This window comes from Periplaneta americana, chromosome 8 (genome assembly GCF_040183065.1).
Source record: "Periplaneta americana isolate PAMFEO1 chromosome 8, P.americana_PAMFEO1_priV1, whole genome shotgun sequence".
NCBI lineage: Eukaryota > Metazoa > Arthropoda > Insecta > Blattodea > Blattidae > Periplaneta > Periplaneta americana.
Window position 1 is genome coordinate 73785537 of NC_091124.1, and position 16563 is coordinate 73802099.

Genomic DNA, 16563 nt, shown 5'->3' on the forward strand with positions numbered 1-16563 from the left:
GCAGGTCTTTGGGAAACAAATTACGGCTCTGAGATAAAGATTACGATCTATATTTTTTTTAAACTGTGGAATTTATTTCTGCAAATGATATGGTTATTAATAAGAATCTAACATGTACTTCTATTATTATTTTCTAATTGAAGATTGTATATTTTTATCATACTGAATACTTTGCCACTTTGTGGTTTTCTGTTAACGAACAGTGACGTGTATAATGCAAATATAGCTTTCAGATATAGCTGAAACCACAATTTAAGTCACACAGAATTTGTGTGCACTCAGTATTGGATGTTTCACGGTTTGTCAACTCACTTTGAGGTATGTGGATATGAAGGGAAAAATTGAGTCGGTGTCTAGTAGAGTTTCTGGGTAGCTCAGTCGGTAGAACGTTGGTATGCTTAGCCAAAGGTTCCAGGTTCGATACCCGGCCCCGGAACAAGTTTTCTCTAGAAATTATTCAAATCAGGTTCACAGGGAACTATACCTGAACGGTAGATTTGCATAATACACGTCACTGTTTGTTAACAGAAAACCACAATTTTAAGTCACAGCCTGTGTTCACTCAATATTGGATGTTTGACGGTTTGTCAGCTCACTTTGAGGTATGTGGATACAAAGGAAAAAATTTAATCGGTGTCAGGCAGAGTTCCTGAGTAGCTTAGTCGGTAGAGCGTTGGTGCGCTTAGCCAAAAATCCCGTGTTCAATACCCGGCCCCGGAAGAATTTTTCCTTGAAATTATTCTAATCAGCTTCACAGGAAGCTATACCTGAAAGCTAGATTTGCACTCTTGCAATAATTTGTGCAAATTTGATGTATAAACGCCACTTTACTCTTTAAGCGTCGCCTGATCGGTGCATGCTTCTTGAGGAAACTTAGTGAATTCTCGATGTTACCACATCACAATAATCGCTGTTCCGCTGTTAGGTTGAACGAAAACCAAATCAAATGTTCTACATTACAACGAATTTAATTCTAATAATAAGTAAGCTATTTGAAAATATAGCACTTACCAATTATTAATTTTTAGTCGTCGATCACAGAAGGAATTGTAGCTTATTTTTGGAGGAAAATTGAGGAATTTCAAATCCGTTTAGCGACATCGGTCTAAACCATTCGGAAAACATAGAACTCTTCTTAATTCACAAATTCTGATGAACGCGCTAGTGCGTACGTTTGCGCCAATACTTTCCACTAAGACAAAATTTAGCGAACGCACATCACTCATGTCGGCCTGGTTGGCGGAGTTGTTATAGCGCTGACCTTCTATGCCCGAGGTTGCGGGTTCGATCCCGGGCCAGGTCGATGGCATTTAAGTGTGCTTAAATGCGACAGCCTCAAGTCAGTAGATTTACAAGCATGTAAAAGAACTCCTGCGGGACAAATCCCGGCACACCGGCAACGCTGATATAACTTCTGCAGTTGCGACCGTCGTTAAATAAAACATAATATTTAACAACACATCACTCATAAAATTATTAAACATATTTTTAACCACACTGTATATATACTTTCCTTTCATGTTACGGTATTTATTTCTGAACCAAAACAACTGACGGTAATTTATCAACATTAAGCGAAATCATACAGAAAGACAGAAAGATAAACAAGAGCTCAAGCGATTTTGACAGCAGAATTGCTGATAACTAAAATTATAACTAAGCATCGTAATTTTCGAATGTGCGCCATGAAGCCGATTACAGTTTAGCCAATAAGCTTGTTGAATTGTAGTGCAACCTAAGCGGCTCCCGTCCTTCACGGGAATCGTAGTTTATGTTCGGTACTCAAGTCCGTCACTTGGGATTAAAAATGTTTACAAGCTAAAAGTATTAAAACGCTACCGTAACTACATTTAGAATAGCGTACTTCCAAATCAATCGCAGTGGACAGGCTGCTGTCGATTTCATGATTGGAAATAGAAAGGAAATTGTATGCCAGCTGACGTCTTTATTGTATGTTCCCTTTTACATTTATTTATCATTGAATTTCAGCTTAACTTTTCTTCTTCTACTTCAGGACGAACTATTTATGTGAGCTCCATAAACGGGATTGATCATATAACATAGGGATAAGTATAAATATTATACATCAACTGGTTTAATATCTTCAAAACCCTTAAGCGCCAACAAGCACTTCGAAGAAGTATATGTAAAGAAAGATTCTTCCTATCTACATTACTTACAAAAGTGATCATCATTGATATTCATGAATTGTAGGTTTCTTTTGACTCTACAGTTACCTGTCAGCCTGCTTGCCAGAAAACAATTTGTACTTCTTTTATTTAATGTTGTACAGGATTGATTTAACAGTCCACACCTGTGGAGTAACGGTTAATGTATCTGGCCGCGACACCAGGTGGCCGTGGTTCGATTTCCAGTCGGGGAAAGTTACCTGTTCAGGTTTTTCCGGGGTTTTCCCTCAACCCAATATGAGCAATGCTAGGTAACTTTTGGTGCTGGACTCCGGACTCATTTCACCAGCATTATCACCTTCATCACATTCAGACGCTAAATAACCTAAGATGTTGATAAAGCGTCGTAAAATAACCTACATAAAAATGATTTAATATACTCCTCCAGACCTAAGTAACATATTTAACTTGTATTGTAGCTGGTCCAATTAGCCTATCAGGTCGAAGATCCCTTTGAGATTTCACATACGAGAAAGTATTGTAAATTAAAATTTAAATACAAAATTGCTACCATTACGCTATAAAGCAACTTCCAATAATAAGTTAGCACTCGGTTTGAGTATCAAAATACAGACAACAGAAATGATCCTCAGAAGGAATGTGAAAGAATGTTAAAAAGCAGTTAAGATTAGGAAGGGACAAATAGACAAGAATTGAAGGTGTATATTATGCAAGACACAATAATAGTAAATACACATAGCGTCTAATGGGCATGAACCATGAAAGAATGCTGAATTAAGCTCTTGTCTTTAAAGGCAGAAGAAGATAGACCTCACTAAATTTATGACTTCGCTTAAACAGGCAGAAGAGCCTAATGCTGTTAATGGTGAAGATTAAATTATGATGACGATATAGCAGACGTTACAGAAGGGTTTTCTCGGGATACTTCTGTTTCTGTCACTCCTTCGTCTAACTCTAACCAACACTCTACACCTCCCCCTCATTTCATTTATCATCTGAAATAGTTAAAAACGGGTAGGTTGAAATCTTTGGAAAGTGCAGGACTCTAATGCTGATATATGTTTAAGGGTTTGGGGCTTCGGTCTCTGAGTATTGTCAAGTACTCGTCAGGAATGGAAGTTGGCTGTGTCAGGTGTGAATAAGCGTAATCTATTGCTGACGCTAGCGTTTCTGGCGCGTGTCATTGAATACAATGCACAGTCTTGCGAGCATTTGTTGATAGTGTAGCTGAGAATGGTACCAACTCCTATACACGTCACGTCAGCAATCTGCCAGTCCTGCTACCCAGACTGCGGCAAAAGTAAGGTACTCGCACTTAACTTCCCCTGTGCTAGCGTTCCTGCGGTGTGTCCTTGAGTATAGTGTCCAATCAGTGAGTTTCTGTTGCCAGTGCAGCTGAGAACGGTGCCACCTCCTAAATACACGTCACATCAACAATCTGCCAATCACAATTGTCAACTTTATCGTCCAAAGACTGCTACAAGACACACTTAAGGTTCCCATTACTTATTTCACATGCCAAAAAAGGTGGCGCGGCCTATGCCTTCAGCGTTGGATTCAGTTCTGCCACACAGGAGTGTAAGAGAAGACCCTATGGTCTAAACTCCGCCAGTTAAAATAATAATAATAATAGTAATAAAAAGGAAGAAAGAAAAAGAGAAAAAAAAGAGTTCACATCTGTGGAGTAACGGTTAGAGAGTCTGATCGCGAAACCAAGTGGTCCGGCTTCGAATTCCGGTCGGAGCAAGTTACCTGGTTGAGGTTTTTTCCACGATTTACCTTCAACACAATATGAGCAAATGCTGGATAACCGTCGGTGCTGGCCTAGAGCAGAACCAATATTTAAAAGCATTTTGCACCGTTATGAAGGATGCACTGGAAGGAATGGTGAACGGGAGAAGAGTTCGTGGCAGAAGGTGTCAGATATACGACATTAAGATATATGGATCATGTGAGAAGACAAAGAGGAAGGCAGAAATAGGAAAGACTGGAGAATGCTGGGTTTGCAGTAAAAGTTCTGCCCTTGGGCAGGACACTTTGAATGAATTTGCATCGTTTCGACCCATATAAGTGTGACACCAACTGCACGCAAACTTAGCAATACTTAAAGTATTTATGGAAAACTTTATGGATACTTCCAAGTCTGATATTCGGTAATAAACTGAGTTCGCTTATTGTTATTCTCCTATTTTCTCGGACAAGTGCATCAATATGTTGACTTGAATTTATTGTGATAGCTTTGAATGCTTGTCTTGTTTGTGGATTGTCCTGTAAAGATGCTGGGCCTGAATGAAACCGCGCACACCAATCCTTTACAGCTGATTTTCCTAGACCTGTCTCTCCATATGTTGCAACAACTCTTCGGTAAATTTCAGTAGTTGTAAGCCCTTCTCCATCCAAAAAACGAATTGTAGCACGCTGTTTACTTTTGGTCGCTTCCATTTTGTACTATTCGCTTTTCAATTTTCATTTATTCGAAGCAACAACAATGGGTATGCCAACCATATCTAGCAATTGAAAGTCTAGAAGCTGCCATTTCGTATTGGTAATTTGTCTTTCATATTTATCCTTGCATTAACTAAACAACTACTGACAATTTTAGAAACTTTCCTTATAAAATGTTTTATGATCATTTTCTAATAATCTTCGTTTGGTGGTTGTAGTAAAATCGAGGTAGCGGATGTAGTAGTTTTCAGTCAGATTTGAAAGGGAAATGTAACGGTGGAAGTTAATACTTGAATGAGGAAGGGTGAGGAAACCTGTCACAAAACATTCTTCATCCATCACAGATTGCATTTGATCTCGCCAGAGTTCAAACACAAGCCTCCGGCATTTGAATTCGTTCCTTTATACATGTCATGTATAGTAGCAAAGCTAGGTTCACATTAACCCGCTCTCCCCCTTCATGTTTCAGGTCAAGGCTGCTTTGCGGGCTGTGTGTAACAGGCGGTGCAGTGCCGAGGGCTTCATAACAATAAAAGCTTTCACGCACAAACTCCGATATCTCTGAGTTGCTAAGTTCCGGCAACTCCTTTACGCATGGGCTTGTTTACCTGAATACAGCTACTGTAAAATTATATTCTATTGACCTATACGTATGTCGGTCAACTGCCGGCTTACAAAACACGTTACACAACAGTAACTATGAGTATTTTAGTACAGGGATATAGGGTAGAAATGGCACTATATAATTTATCCTGTACTTCTTAATATTATTAAAAATGCCTGTTACTACTGTTGAAGTATGTGATTATGTCTCGTGACGACAATATTGTACGAAATAGAAATAAAAAAAATTGCAAATTTATCCTTTGAAGAGGTGCAAAAATTCAAATACCTGGGAGCAACAGTAACAAATATAAATGATACTCGGGAGGAAATTAAACACAGAATAAATATGGGAAATGCCTGTTATTATTCGGTTGAGAAGCTTTTATCATCCATTCTGCTGTCAAAATATCTGTAAGTTAGATATATTATCGGTTGTTCTTTACAGTTGTGAAACTTGGACTCTCACTTTGAGAGAGGAACATAGGTTAAGGATGTTTGAGAATAAGGTGCTTAGGAAAATATTTCAGGCTAAGAGGGATGAAGTTACAGGAGAATGGAGAAAGTTACACATCGCAGAACTGCACACATCGCATTCTTCATCTAACATAATTCAAGAGTCCACTGCAAGAATGATGGATGTCATTTGGAATACATTTTGCAGGAGAAGCAGTTGAAAGTTTGAAATCTTAGCGCTCAAAGCTTAACTATGATTTTCTGATCATTACTGGACAATGACTATCAGTGTTAATGCCATATAACTTTCTATGTACATTCTATATGTCTTAAGCTATGCATTGACTGTCTTGGTTCATTTTCGACAAGAAAGTGACATCCTTCATTCTTGCAGTGGACATTTCAATTAGGAACATTAAATTCAGACTTTTGAGAAGGGCAGGGCATGTAGCACGTATGGGCGAATCCAGAAATGCATATAGAGTGTTAGTTGGGAGGCCAGAGGGAAAAAGACCTTTAGGGAGGCCGAGACGTAGATGGGAAGATAATATTAAAATGGATTTGAGGGAGGTGGGATATGATGATAGAGAATGGATTAATCTTGCTCAGGATAGGGACCAAAAGCGGGCTTATGTGAGGGCGGCAATGAACCTCCGGGGCCCTTAAAGCCAGTAAGTAAGTTACTACTGTTCACGTGAGTAGAATCATTGCGAAGCTTTATAGAACCACACTGTTTCACTCTTTAAATAAGAGTATTGCGAAAAAACAATAACTTGTTTTTAAATATATTTTTAATAATAATTATTACAGTACATACCTATCTATTTCCTACTTAATCATGTATTTATACAGAGTGAAAATAATAATGTAACTGTAACTGTACAGATTTTAACAGCTTATTCCTAGGATATAGTACAGCAAAAAATTCTAAATCTATATCAGTCTCAAATGAATGCTTTTGTCCTAAAAAATTTTTCCATAAATATCAGCACTGTTTTACTCGATAAGTACTGTCCGCACTAGTCTAAAGCTTTTTTTTTTCAATAGAGAAATTGATAGAAAATTATTTATGCCTTATTTTTTCAATAAAATAGACTGTTTTCTTGCACGTTTAATAAAAACATTAACACGTGTTGTTAATTCCTACTTTTAGGAAGTTTAGCAACCCTGCTGCAGTAATTAAGGAGCATAATGCTGCTACTCAGAGTTTGTGTGTATTTGTAGTTGAGCCGGCGATGCAGTGTTGCCAAACTATACAGACTTTCACCATTATTTCCTAAATTTTTAAGTGGGTTATTTTACGATGCTTTATCAAATTCTGTAGTTATCTGGCGTCTCTAAATGATATGAAGGTGATAATGCCGGCGAAATGGAGTACAAAATCCAGCGTCGAAAGTTACCCAGCATTTGCTCTTAATGGATTGAGAGAAAACACCGGAAAAAAACTCAAGCCAGTTTACTTGTCTCAACCAGGATTTCAACCCGGGCCCGCTCGTTTCACGGTAAAACATGATAACCGTTACTCCACAGCGATGGAAAATTTTCTGATTAACGATGTGCTTGATTTCAAAAGCCGTAATAGGTATTTTATTTATTTCAATATAATGTATTGCCCCCTTTAATCTTCATATCAGTTCCACTCTGTTTTTATATACTAAACCTATCGTCTTACTAATAAAAACTCTTATATAGACATTTAACTGTCTTATACTTACACAATGAATAGCTCCTTTATAAGTCATATATAAATTCCTTACTAATAATCACTACATACGTCGTGTGTAACAGTATGGCTAACTGTTGCACAGTTACGCCATAGTTTCGTCATTACTTCATTACGACGAAATTTAATAGAATATCTGAGGTTCTCTATTGCATCCGATAGAGCGCTCTAGTTTGCCGCGCTAAGTATCGATAGTACAACTTGCTCTGATCGATTACCACTCTACATTTTGGTCAAAGAGTACAAGCTACAGCAATATTATTCTAATTAGTCTGTGCTCTTTAGTTTTTTCTTCTGTGGTTACAAGGCAAGCATCAAAATAAAAAAAGTCGATACGAACAGCTGTTAGAGAGGCGCCCATTTTTTTCTCTATATAAAATGCTTAAACAAGGGGTTTTGTGTATATAGCCTAACTACTGCAAAGCAATTCTCATGTATAGTTACAGACTGTTTATACATCCATCGCTTATACATGGTTGATTAGTAACATTTTCTGTCCAAACTCTGCGTAAGTCACATATAAAAACTATATACGGTTTATTAGTAAGGCCGTGTATATGCCATTGTACTTATAATCTTTGTCTATGCTTTCCTATCTGTTTCTCCTTATATTTTTTTCCTTTACATGGCTTCTTACAATAAAGGATTTTATATATGTCTTTCTCAATTTTTGACATTCTCACTAAAGAAATTAAATTTAGAATGATTTTTACATAGATATTGCAGGCGATAAAGATTACAGATTGAAAAGTTTTTACCAAAAATGAGATTAAAAATACATATCTATGGCTGAGAACCAGACTGTTCTAAGTCCAACTCTTTATAAGAAAGAAATCTAGTTTCATTTTGTTCCAGTTCTTATCTTGACATTATGAATCAAACAAAATTGTAAATATTCCTCTCCATAAGATTCCTATAAGCTACTGCAAATTGTTTCATGAAGCTTTAAATGTCAGAAGCTTAAAATAGCTCTGCTGGAAAAAGAATAGTAAAATGGACTTGGAACAGTCTGGTTCTGAACCATCGATATGTAGGTATTCTGTCTACGTGCAAAGTAATCCAAAGACAAAAGAAATGAGAACGTTAAAAATTTGAACTACGATTATTTTCTTCCTACTTTGGTGTTAATATCTTTGCAAAATAAATCAAATTTTGTCTACCTTGCATGAAGTAGTTACTTTCAGCATTATCGTAATTGTCGCTGTCATCAAAGTGTGTGAATTAATGTTAATTTCATCTGCATTTCCCTACACGATGCCCTGTCCGTTGATTGCCATGACAAGTAACCCTCTGAAAGCAGAGTCACAAACAGAGGATCGCTATTGTGTACATGTGAAACTGAAGTAAACTAATTGTAGGTCTCTCGCCTGGGGCGGCAGCCATATTCTTTACGCTTTGTGCTCACATCCACGCCCTTCGTAACTAAGTTTACTGGCGAACAATAAACACAGACGCGCATATGTATATCTATTACATACATCAAAATTTACTGTCAGCTACCTTTAAAAGTTATAGATTTTTTTGCAATAAGGCATCACAATCATTCAACAGAGGTTTCGATTGAACTTTTCTTCATTGGTAATACATCCGTAATATTGAAAGCTATCCGTTTTAGAGCTTTTCTTTGTACGAATGTGGCATCGCTTCGGCCTACCAGCTTCTTGTAGTACATTCCTGGTTAAATTCTTACTATCCTCTGAAACATCTCACACAGCATATTGGGTACGTCTACCACGTGAGATCAATCAATCAATCTTCTTAATGTATCCAGCTGTTTGCTGACAACATAAAGTCCACTGTAGTTCACTGTAGTCTTTCTACCACCTATGGATCAACAATTGACTCTTTTCTGACAAAGGCAAAATTTTACAGTCCTTTCAAAAGAAATCAAATGACCTGGAAATGTACAAAAACTTGCCCAGACTTCTTTAAACATTTTTAACAAGAGCCAGAACAAGTCACATTGTCACACAATTGTACCTACACCGATTTCACCTTTCTGATAGTCGTACTTATCTGTAATGTAATAATCATAATGAAAATCTGGAACACATTCTTCTATACTGTCCATCCATAAACCACAAAAGAAGTAAATTAAAATCATCAGTACCAGTTGCAAAAAGCACAGCTCTGCTGTATATATTGACTATACTACAACTCTGGCTACTAGCAACAGGCATCTAAAATGAACATCGATCAAAATACCCCTCATTTGTACGACGTGAGTTGTTAAATGTGAATAACGTTTTGAACAATATGGCACAGTGGAAACGAACAGAAATAAACCGAGGCTGGGTGTAATTTAGTATATAGTAAAGTATAATTAAATAGAAAGTAGAAACAAGTATAAATATAATATATAATGATATAATAGTAATAATTAGATAATCAATAATTAATTAAAATGAATATGTGACAAGAACCTAATAACGTCCCATCTACACAGAATTTACCTGAAGATGCAATCAACTGTACCAAATACAATAAAAAAATCTTACTATTGGCTCGTAATCAAGAAAGATATCTTTGGTCGGAGGAAAAAGGCATATAAGTAAAAAAATAATAATTTTTCAGGAGAGACTTTCTTTTTAATTTACTCTCAACTCAATATAAGTATAATAACAAAATTCATGTATGTTAAAGTAAGACCCTTTTCAATTTAAAATACAAGAAAATTTATTATTTAAAAAATTAGAAAAAAAATTAGACTTATGTGATTAGGTACAACAGAAAAATCGAAAAATCCTGTACAGTATTGCAATAATTTTGTTATCGAATTGGCAAATAAAGGAAGGAGGCTTTCTACTATGTTACAATACTAATAGGCCTATCCATATTTTACCATTGGACGAATCTCAAACTACAATACCCCATACTTACGTTTCAACTCCGCAACATTCAAACTGACCAGCTCCCTTTGGAATACTACCTCCTTTCCGAGTGGCTGTCTGCTTTCCGAGTAGTATCTCCCCGCTTACCTATGTACCTGTGCTGCTATGACGTAAGGGATATGAAAGAAAATTCCCGTAAATTATGCATTTATTTTATTTATTGATGCATAATAAATTATACAAACTCATTGTATACAAGATCCTTCGCACGAGCTCGTACGGCCATTCGTGCTGTAGCTATGCACAGTTCGAGTCTTCAAAACGAAAATAATACCTACTAATAATAAAATAGTGAAACAATAGTTATTATTATTACTACCGTTATCATTGATTACCACTATTATAACTAATCTAACTTTATACCAAATTTCACAAAAATAATACAAATAAAATAAAAGGGAGATATGAAAAACACACACGCACAGTGACACACACACACACACACACACACATATATACAGTATAAACAATTCAATTTCTTGTTGAAGCTGCACCAAATAATCAAAATAATAAATATAAAGGTAATACAGTATATAAATAAAAATATACACACGCAATAAAATACAAAAGACACAGTAAATACAAAAAAAAGAACATTATCTCCTAATTATATCATTCGCTCAATGTTAATATTACTCATTGCAACACTAATAAATCTTTCCCTTATCCATCGGCTCCCTCCCCCTCGGCCAATTGCCCCCTCAACTGACGAACCTTAGCCATAAATTTTCCCACACTGTCATAGGATTTAACGTTATTTAATACAGCGTATGTCGCCAAGTGCCCCCTGCTAGATGTAATGAAGGACTCTGGCAGGAATCGTTTCCTCAGAGCTTCTGTGGCTTCACACTCCGACAAAATGTGGTGTGATGTCTCGCCTCTACCGCAAAGAGGACATATTCTCGCCCCCTCTTCGTTGACGATTTTAAGTGCCCTCCAGGCTCCTAGACGAAACCAGATTAAACCCAGTCTACCTTCTCTGGTCCCTCCATAGAGATATAATTCGGTCCCCCAATTTGTTTTGATCATCGATTGGATCTCCAGAGCAACCTTATCCCTACATTCCCCTTCTGTTATTTGCCTGTCTATATCCTTCAGGTGTTTCTTGACTTTCCGCCAGACATTTCGCTTGTTCCTGCAATCTTCCCCGATTATGAATCCCATGCCTATTTCCTCCAACCCTCTGCCGTAAATTATGCGGCTAATAAAGGCAGCGTTAATAGATGTGAGCCGACCTCGCTGACTGAGCCAGCATTCACGGCTCAGCTCTCAGATGCTCTTAGTTGTGCTCGTATATTAATTTTATGATATCAAATTATTGTAATAGAATTGCATTTAATCAGTGAGATTAACTAGCACACGTCAATTTCGTCGAATTCAGATCAGTGTGTTAATTTTCTGTTTATCTCTTCGTTCATAGGGAAAAGACAGTGGGCTACCCATCCTCAACGGTACCAGATTGCAGAAAATTATTACTGACGGGTAAGTGTTAAGTTTGTTCTCTTTTTTTTCTTTTGCACTTGAAGTGTCGACAACAAATTTCATACCTAAACATTTTTAATGAGTTAAGTATTATAAGTAGCACATTTTAATTTTAATCTAATGAGCATTTAAATGTTGACTATATTTTATTCTTGTAGGGTAAAGGTGCCTAATTCCGTGATACTCCTAATCCCGTGATAAAATTTCAATTGACTGACATGGAGTTGTGGTCTCCGACTTTTAAGTTTTTGAAATACTTGACAGATGCCAGGAGATGTCTTCTTTTCAATTCTATTGACTACCCGCCTTTTGAATAGAAGCAGTCGACTGCAGAAGCTTTTGTTCAGTGAAAGGTGGTTGACCAGTAAGTTTATCTTTCTCTTGTGACCGCTTCTGAAGAAACATTTTATATTTGAGGTAAGAATTAATATAGCATTATAAAAATGATTTATTACTGTCAATTAAAGTCAGCTGAATCAATGTGTAGGATTATTTAAACATTGTGAGACAATAACGATGCTACAGGAGCTTTCCCATATTTGTCCTTCCTGGCTCATTCGACCAGTGATGCCAACGCTAATTTGTGAAAATTAATGTCTATGAAAGAAAATAGTTCGTGGAAATAATAATAGAAATAAGTTATAGAAAACATTCATTATAATTGTGTTATAATTCAATTTATTCAAATTTAATTTTGTATTCAATTTAACTTTCAGTTTATTTAGTTTATAATATATTAATATGTAATATGTACTCCTGTAGTTACACAGGTATTTTCTATGAAATTTGTCACCGAAACCTTCTTCTATGTTGTAATTTCTTGCTTAATCCATATTAAAACAATATACCATAACTTTAAAGTGTTTTTCCAAATACACGTTTGTTTTCTGAGCAGTTAATGGGGATTATTTTAGTATCACGGAATTAGGATATCACTTACGGAATTAGGAAACCACTATCACGGAATTTGGATCCCTGTCACGGATTTAGGAGAAGAATCATATATTATGTACCAAACTTGTGAAACTGTTGATACTGAATATTGTAAAAACTGTAGCTAAAGATCCAAATAACGTCATTTAGGTGTTATTTGAAAATTTTTATTACAATTTTGGCATAAATAGGCCTATAGACTTTATTAAACATGTCACGGATTTGGGCAACTTTACTCTACATTTTATCTATCGTTTATTGATTCATAACCAACTATGAATTACGTTGTTCACATTTATGTGTTATTTTTGTAGATCTGAAGATGGCAAATATTGCCTAAACGTTAATATTTTAATTGTACTATAGTATTCAATAACTATATTGTACTTGATAAGCATATAGACGGCAGTTACACAAAATATTATAAAAATCATTAGATCTATGCCTTAGAAATGTTTTATTTCAATGCTTCCGTTTGGAATATATTTTAAATTCAAAATTTAAATTTGAAATAAAAAAAAAAAGAAATTCTTGTCTTGTTCATTTGTTTGACGTCCCCCTCCCCCATTAAGTTACTAGAAGCGTGCTCCCCAAAGTTTGAGAACAGCTGCTATATAGGGAGCGCTTATCGGAGGGGGACATGGAGAATTTATAAATATTTCACCCGGGAATCAGTTGCCTGCCGATTGTTCTCTCCGATTAACAAGCAAACATTCTAATACGGACAGATAAAAACGTTAATTGTTTTTCTTCCACGATGTTAATAAGTCAAAACAAATGAGTTTACAAATTTTGGCCACTCGAGCGTAATTGTGGGAGCCGTAAAAAAATAAGTTTTCCTGGGGCTATTTACCAAAAGAAAACACATGGCACGTATCTCAACAGATGTTTACTTTCGAACACATGTTTATAGGAACTTTTTTCTAGTTTCGAACAATGCTACCTCCTGTAAAATATGCGACACTTTTTAAACACCCTGTATGTCCTGTAGATATAATATAGTAGCATCACAATTCTAACGAATGAGGTAGAATTATGTACCTTCAACTATTCTAACAAAGTCTGTGCTACATTATGAGTCAGTGATTTAGTTAGATTAATAGGCCTATTAAATATTATATTTCCTGTTTTTCATTAGAGTTTTTTTCTGATATTTGTGTAAGAAATAGCAAGATTTAGAACCACATCTCCTAAAATTTCTAGGATAATAACATCGCGATATAATAGTAATTAGCCCCCTTCAGGGGAGGCAACGTAATGGGACTGTCCTCGCACGCAGGTCGCTCAGGTGAGCCCATTGTACTACCCGGGATGAAATGGTGTGCATGCACTAAGGCCTCCTGTGCGACAGATGCCCCTACGCACCGCCTCCGAACTATCCTACAGCCTACAAGATCCCTTTACCGTGTAGGTTTCACCGCGGTCTCTCATCCCCGGTCCCACGAGTTAGGCCCGCCACACACTTGAAGAGATCTTGCTAGCGAGAAAGAGGCGAAGAGCCCTCCTCCACACACTTGGTGACTTCTCGCTGTGATCATCTATGCACTGCTTTCATGCAGAGAGTATTTTTCTGATTGTAGTAATCGCTCGTTGGCGGAAATAGTACAGGTTATGTATTCGAGTGTATTGTAGTACTTCACAGATGATGTACGAACGTCACTATGTTGAATCTGAATCTTCAGATTATGACGAAATGAAGTTATATGAACATATTTTGTAAATTGAAAGAAAATGTAGGCCTAAAATTAAAGCTAGAAAAATCTGGATAAGAAATCACATTGTAGGCTCTCTCACGAAAATTAAAGCGAGTTTGAGTCACTGATTTGGGTCTTTCGGCTTTGGGTGATGATACGTTTAGACTTTATTTCAAGTTAATTAGATCTCAGTTTGTTTGCAATTCATGATATGATTCTTTGCTGTGTTATGATTAAAATTATGCAAACCGTTAAGATAATAGATACAAATTCAAATGTTATAATTAATACTATATTAAAGCTCACATCATCTGATATTTGTCTCCAGATTTCTTCTTTATGTTTCTTTTTTTTTTCATAGTTTTCATCCCGTATAACATATACTAAATAGGCCTACGGGTGACATCGTACAAGTTCAATAAGTTTCTCACTGCAATTATTATCAGCCATCTTTCCACATTGTCAACGTCAATAAAAAACAATACAATACATTCAACGCCATCTTCATCTTTTTCTACATTCAATCGTCAATGAGTATAAATGTCAAACATCTTTGATAAATATACCAAGAAAATTCGCTGGGCTACTGATCCCAGCGAAAAACTCGCTCGAGGTCATCAAACAATGACTTCTGGCAACACATTTCTCGCTAGCGAGATCTCTTCAAGTGTGTAATGGGCCTTATAATGAGCCAAGTGGAGAGCCCACGGTGCATAGTGCTACCACTAACTACGAATGACCACATATCCACGGGGTCCAAGTTCGACGGCGACTCTTAGCAAACTCTACATTGGAGCAAGCCCGAAACCTACGAAAGAAACGGAGATGATGATGATGATGATGATGATGATGATGATGATGATGATGATGATGATGGTGATGGTGATGGTGATGGTGATGGTGATGGTGATGGTGATGGTGATGGTGATGGTAATGGTGACGGTGATGGTGATGGTGATGATGTTGATGAAAGAGGGGAAATGTAATTATGATAGCGAAATGAATCCGAGATCCAACGCCGACAGTTACCCAGTAATTCTGCTTCAATCGGTTCAGGGAGAATCTCGGAAAAACCTCAACCAAGTAACTTGTTTCAACCAGGATTTGAACCCGGATCCTCTCGTGTCATGATGAGACGTACTAATCATTACTCCACAGCGGTGGACATGACATAGCGATGCATCAGTGGAAAAAATTAATGCCAACTGTTTAAAAGTGAGGGTATTATTTTATAGTAACATCCTCCTTAAATGTATTCGAAATTTCAGTTGAATTCCATATTTGTGCATAATCATGTTGCATTTAGTATTTTAAATATGATTATGTAATTGAAAACTACAGAATATTCCAATATTAATATACTGTTTATTTTGTATGATACCAGTTTATTGGATATCGTGTATTTTAATACGCTGGACGCAGTGGATTATCGATGAAACATCCCTCGACAGAAAACAAAGAGATATAAAAATATCCACCGCATCACATATTTCCAGCCGAATGATTATGCAATGCGCATTACATGCCGCGGTATGTGAAAAGTTGCGATTTCAATCCAATGTGTTTGTGTAAGCGGGATGGGCAGAGGTATTAACTGTGTGTCCATTGTTACGTGCTATTTAAACATATCCCAGTAGCGCTTTCTGTGGTATGTTATATAGACTATAGACAGCCCTGATGAAGCAGTCTCTATTTGTCACCACAGGACATCAAATTTCTATTCAAGGCACAACCTGTCTGTGGGGAACCGTATCTACGTGTAAAGTCTAGGTAGCATTCAGTTTCTCAGGAGTGAAGACCTGTTTAAACTCAGCTAATAGGTTTTTAACCTGAGATCAGTAATAAAATTAACACTGGAAATCAATCATTTTAGATGTTCTTAAAAAACAGAGGAAAAAAACGTAATACGTATACCCAATAATTACTTACGTGCAATAACCCTATACATTTTACTGCCTAATCCCTTAGCTTTAAACTAACTCGTTACCCCTCGTGGTTTACAAGCACGTAATAGTCCACAATAGGCATTAAAATAAGGAAGATGCCAAAGAAGAATGCAAAGGAAAATACTCGGAATAAGCCTGAAGGACAGGATCAGAAACGAAGTACGGCGACGAAGCGGCGCAGAGGACGTGGTCACACTCGCTAATAGATGAAATGGCGCTGGGGAGGATACGTGGTAAGAA

General features: G+C 36.6%; 1 long non-coding RNA gene across 1 annotated transcript in view; it reads left to right on the forward strand.

Moving 5' to 3' along the window:
* The window catches only part of LOC138704815 (uncharacterized), a 938645-nt gene extending 926907 nt beyond the window's left edge, over positions 1-11738 (forward strand). Inside the window, exon 7 of the long non-coding RNA XR_011333439.1 lies at positions 11689-11738. This is a non-coding gene — a long non-coding RNA (uncharacterized lncRNA). The remainder of the gene's footprint in view (positions 1-11688) is intronic.
* The last annotated feature ends 4825 nt before the right edge of the window (positions 11739-16563 follow it).